Source organism: Grampus griseus (genome assembly GCF_964374135.1).
Source record: "Grampus griseus genome assembly, chromosome: 18".
NCBI classification, from domain to species: Eukaryota; Metazoa; Chordata; class Mammalia; order Artiodactyla; family Delphinidae; genus Grampus; species Grampus griseus.
In genome coordinates this window covers 5,577,985-5,584,220 of record NC_139012.1, presented here as the reverse complement: position 1 = coordinate 5,584,220, position 6,236 = coordinate 5,577,985, and positions in this window count along the sequence as shown.

Sequence of the window (6,236 nt, the reverse complement as noted above, 5' to 3'; positions counted from 1 at the left end):
TTCCGCCAGCCTCAATCCGGCTTGCCGCGCGGGCGCGGGAGTCCTTCGCCTCCTCACCAGAGCAGTTTTGCTTTCTGGTAAGATGCTGACACCGTAAGCATGGAACTTTCCCGTTTTGGTGCGAATGAAATCGTGCCTCGGTACCAACTTCCTGACTGCATTGTATCCTAGGAACTGGTTTTGTCAGGTAGGCCAAAATGGTGTGAGAGAGACCCTGGGCAGATCACTTGCCTCTCTGAGCTGAGCTCCCTCATTTGCGCAGTGGAGACACCAGACACCACGCTTTATGACGTGGTTGTGAAGCTCACAGGGTACAAAGGGGACTGAGATACATGGAAGCCAGTGCTTATGTAGGGCTTCAGCGGCCAAGTGCGAAAACTCATGCCTCCGTTTTAAATGAGTTCAGTAAAAGGCTTAAAACTCAAGAGAGTCTGAAGCAGAGGAAAAACTAGCAATTTTCCTTTTGAAAAAGCAATAACCTATTAAAAATAAAAATATTTTATCTGCAACAGCGTCAAAAACTATAAAATAATTGGGAATAAAGTTTAACGAGTTACAAGATCCTGATGATGAAATCCCTTGCCCTTTGCTGAAAGGCGGAAACAAGACCAGAAAAAAAGAAAAACCTGCCATATCTGTGGATGAGAAATCAGTACCAAAAATATGCCAATTCTTCCCAAGCCAAATTTGCAAATTAGCACAATTGCCATCAGAATTCCAGATTCTCTTGAGGATAAGTTAGAACTGACTAATTTTAAATTTTGAAGGGAAGATCACATGGTTGTAAATGATGAAGAAAACCTTGAAGGGAACTCCTTAGCGGTCCAGTGGTTAGGACTCCACGCTTTCACTGCCCAGGGCCCTGGGTTTGATCCCTGATCGGGGAAGTAAGATCCCACAAGCTGTGCGGTGAGGCCAAAAAAAAAAAAAAGACCTTGAAAAAGAAGAGTGATAAGCGTTTGTCCTATAAAAAATTAAACACCAAGATATTAGCACAGAAATAGGAAAAACCATCACTGGACTAATAGGACAAATCTATTCTTTTTCTTCAGATAAATTCAAGTAAAATAATGTTTAATAATGCAGAATGTACAGAATTACCTCATTATACTGGAAGTATTTCTGTCAATCTATTACATGTACACATGTATATATACATACGTACACAACATCTGTAATGAGGACCATCTAATGTTAAAGCTCGTTGTTTCTGATTAGTTGGTATATTGTTTTCCTAGAGGACCACAAACTCATGGCATAAAACAACAGAAACTTATTCACTTGCAGCTCTGGGGTCCAGCAGTCCAAAATCAAGATGCGACAAGGCTGGTTCTTTTGGAAGCTCTGAGGGAGGATCTGTTCCATGCCCCTGTCGTACCTTCTGGTGGTTGTGGGTAAGCCTTGGCTTTCCTTGATGTTCTGTGGCTTCCAATCTCAGCCTCTGTCTTCACATGGCATTCACTGTCCATCTGTCCTCTTTTTGTATAGATACTAATTCTTTAATTAGGACCCACCCTAATCCTGTATGATCTCATCTTAATTACATCTGCAAAGACCCAATTTCCAAATGTTACATGTGCAGGTAGACATGAATTTTGGAGAGATACTATTCAATCTACTACAGCTGGATTTTTAAAATTTCTTATTATTCTGCATGTCACAAATTCTCTATTATAAACACATAATATTTTACAAAAAGAATAAAGGGATGTGTCTTTTTAAAAGTATGGAAATGTGAGAAAGTCTACAATCTAATATAAGGGTGATGCTTTAATTTAGTGGGAAAAGAACGGTTTATTAATAAATGCTGGCATAATTAAAGACATTAAAAAATACAGTTAATTTAGATTTTTGCATCATAACAGGAAGCAAATTAAGATGGATTGAAGACTAAATATATGCAAAAACATAAAATGTCATGTATTTAATAATTATCTAAGTCATAAAAATAAGTGACTATGAAACAATAGTTCTACCATCTAGATATTTGTTTTAAATACAAAATCCTGTGTCCTTTTCCAAGAGATTCTCATAGAGTGCTTGCGCCCCAGAATCTCCATTTTTAGTGAGCACCCCACATGATTATCTTACAGGCACTCCATCAACGACAGTTTGAGAAACAGTGGTGTAAATGAATAGGTTAACATATATGTGTACGTAAATAAAAGACAAAACTTTGGGAGGAAATGTTTGCAATATTTAGCAAGCAGGGCTTTAATATCTCTAGTATAGAAAGAGTTTCTAATAATCAGTAAGAGAAAGACAACTCAATAGAAAAATAAGCAAAAGATATAAACAAGCAATATACAGAACAAATACAACTGATCCAAAAAAAAAACACTGGTAAAAGAATCTACATATCTCTAATTACTTGAGAAATGCAAATTTAAATGTAATAACAAGTGTGTGTGTGTTTTCTTGTAAGACTGACAATTATTTAAACAATTACTAATAAAGTGTTAAGATGAAGGGGAGAGGAGTTAAGACAAACACCTGTATATCCTGTCAGTAATAGTTTATTACAACCTTTTTAGAGTGTAATTTGGCCATGTCTACCCGCATTTTAACTTTTCTATCCCGTGACCCAGCAATCTTACTTCCCAGAATTTGTCCCACGGATGTAACAGCACAATCTATGTGATATAACAGTGTACAAGAATATTCATTGTGTATTGTTTGGATGGCAGGCAATTGAAAACACTCTAAATTTTAAAGAACAAAAAGTTTGTGATGCATCCACAAATGTAGCACAGTACAGATCTATATGGACTGATTCGCAAATATGCCCTTAGTATAATTATGGCCATTACGTGAGAAAAGAAAGTTGTAGAAGAGTGTGCGGGTTGCAATCTAGTTTTTGTTTCTAAAAGCGTATTTGTGTGTTTATATTTATCTCTGAACAATAGCTACATATTACATAGAAGGGTCTAGAATTGAAGGAGTAAGCTGGGGAATTTAGTCTGAAGCTGCTCACAAAGCAAGTAATCTGTTTCATTTAGATTGTATGTATATTGGGGTTGGTTTTAAGATAATTATGGAACTTTTAAAGGAGGATGGCATTTATCCCACTCAAGCCATATATTTTTGCTGCCCCCGGGGGGGAAAAAAACCTGGAAAAAAAAGTGCATCAAAGCCACTCAAATTACTGGGGATTATTTCTGAGGATGCACTGAAACAATGAGGGACACACACACTTCCCTTCTCTACTTTATAATTATAAAAGTCTCGGCATTGCACACTGCCTGAACTTACCGGTGGAGAAACAAAGGTCAGCATCACATCAGACTTCTCACTAGAAGCCATGCAAGGTAGAAGACAGTGGGGTGAAATGTTCAGAGTTTTGAAAGAAAAAAATACACTGACCTAGAGTTTTGTACCCAGCACAATTATCCTTTGAAAGTAAAGGAGAAATACAGACCTCCTCAGATAAAGAAAAACTGAGAAAATTTGTCACCAGTAGACCTGCCTTGCAAGAAATATTTAAAAGTTCTTCAGAGAGAAGGACAAGGGTAAGGGTCAGAAGCTCAAATCAAAGTAAAGAAAGGAAGAGTCAAAGGAGAAATAAGTGAAGAGTCTTATTTTTTCTTCTCTCTCTTTTTTTTTGACATGGACCATTTTTAAAGTCTCTATTGAATTTGTTACAATATTGCTTCTATTTTCTGTTTTGGTTTTTTGACTGCAAGGCATGTGGGATCTTAGCTCCCCAACCAGATATCAAACCTGCACCCCTTGCATTAGAAGGCGCAGTCTTAACCACTGGACCAACAGGGAAGTTCCTAAGTGAAGAGTCTTAGATTGTCCTGGAAGCGCTTACTGCTGACAGTGCTGACTGTTACCCGAACTCTATGCTCCTGGAAAACAGTGAAGGTTAAGAGATCTCCCACACTTTGTGTTCAGAGAAAAGGCTCATCGTTCCCCATCCCCGCCCCAGCCCCGTATGACTAGGCGAGACTCACAGGAGCCCCTTGATTACTTATGAAAAGGCCAGACACAGTCCCTCTAAATTCCCATTCTTTACCTCTGAAATGAACTGAACTATTATGTCCCCACTGATCAATGGGAACAAAATGTGTGTTAGTCAAACTTTGGTTAAACGTCCATCCTGCCCCAGGGGCCTGAACTTTGCCCATCCTCTGCCTGAGCCTACAGACAGCCCCTGCTGAGAACAGGCTGGCCTCTGAGTGGAATATCCTCTGATCTATCTGATCATGTTCTCCTTTCCCCCAGCTCCCCCCACACCTGGGTCCTCCTAACCTTGTTTACTCCTTTTATAAAAGAAACCCCCTTTTTGCCTAAGTCTGGAGATGCTTGCAGATCTTATGGTTTCCATCACCCCCTCTCCCCCCTCTCTCTCTCCCCCTTGCAATCATCCCTTTGAACAAAACCCCCCCCTTCCTAAGTCAGGATTTGTTTCTCATTTACTGAGGTCTTTCCTCTTGCTGGGTTGGTTGGCATTTGTTGTGACGTATTTCGAAACGGCTACTCCCCTCACCCCAGCTAAACAAGGGGCTTTTTCTCCCATCTTCACCATGAGAACCTGGTGGGAGTGCCAGAGGTAAACTGCATGAAAACATGGGGGTCCTTGCTTAGACTGTTAGCCCAACGTCAGCTTCCGCCAGCACCTTGCTGCAGGTACCATGGGTGTGTCCCTACCTGCTTCTGGCTGCAGAGGCTTCCGCCGTGTGGTCCTGTGTTCTCTGTTCTCACCTGTCTCTCCAGTTTTCAGGGTGGTGGTTTATCCTGGGACCTCAGTTCTCTCATGGAGCTAAGAAAAGTCATTGACTTTCAGTTTGTGCAGCTCTTTTCTCGTTCTGAGAGATGGAGGCATGACTTCCAAGCTTTTTGTTATGTTTTTACACGTAAATAATTGTTTTCATTTCCATAAGAATTACACACCAGCAACCCGTGAATTCACCCATTTCAGATAACACAACCTTAAAAACTGTGGGTGAGCTGTGTCCCATCTCTGGATTTCTTTTCCCCATGTAGTGTGAGCAATCTTTCCTTAAATTAAAAAAAAAAGTTGATATATTCCAAAGAGTCCCAAAAGTTAAGTGTTTCACTAACAGCCTGTTGCTAGTTAGCCAAGTTTTTCTGAATGAGAGATTTTGAGAACGGCCTACCCTCCTCCCTTCTTTCATTTTAGTCCACAGTTATTAAGTTAAATGTAAACTCAGCTCTTTTATTTAAGTGCCTTCGTGGGGTTTATGAGCAGGGGGGATTAGCATTTATTGGCAAATTATCATGCCCCAAGGACTGTGCTAAGTGCTCCTCAAGCTTTAATGTGCCTCAGAAGCAGCTCGAGCTCCAACTTAAATGCAAATTATGGCTCAGTTGGTCCAGGGTCGGGCCTGAGTGTCAGCATTTCTCACAGGGTGATGCCCAGGTCGCTGATCTATGACCACACTTGCCTCAGTTAATCCCCGCTCACGGATAAGTGTTCTGAGACTGGAGAGGTGAAAGGGCTTTTGCACAGCTTCACAGCTAGTCAGCATTTAAATCCAGGTTCTTGGCTTCAAACGAAGTGGTAGAGGGATCCCTGCAGTTAAGTATCCCATCTTACCCACAATCACAGCCCTTTATTTAGATCTCTGTTTTGGACACTGTTGTTAGTTGCACTGTGTCCCCCCAAAACATATATTCAAGTCCTAACCCTGACCCCTGTACCGGTGAGTGTGACCTTATTTGGAAAGAGGGTCTTTACAGATATAATCTGGTTAAGATGGGATGAAACTGGAGTAGGGGCCCTAAATTCAGTATGACGGGTGTCCTTATAAGAAGAGGAGGGTGACAGACACAGAGAGGACAAGGCCTTGTGAAGACTGAGGCAGAGATGCAGCCACAAGCCGAGGCACCCCAAGGATTGGTAGCCACCACGGGAAGCTGGAGACGGTGTTACCCATCAGGGTTCTTGGCCTCCTTAATCAATGGAAATTGATCAGAGGCCAGACAATAAACTCAGGCAAGGCTTTGCTGGGCCCCCTGCTGCGTAGGAGGGAGAGAGAATAAGTAACAGATTCCCTTGCAGCCTTGCTCCCCTATTAGCTGATTCCTCATATGGGCTGAGGGTAGGGGTGTGTACAGGGGTCAGGCGGGAGGGGTGGCTTAGGTGATTTGCCCACCCCGTCAGTGGTGGTGTGTGCAGGGGGCATGCGCAGTACCCTGCTTTTGTTCCCGACCCCCTTCCCTGCTTTTGCTCTGGGCTCTTCAGAAGTGGCAGTTGGGCTTTTTGGTCT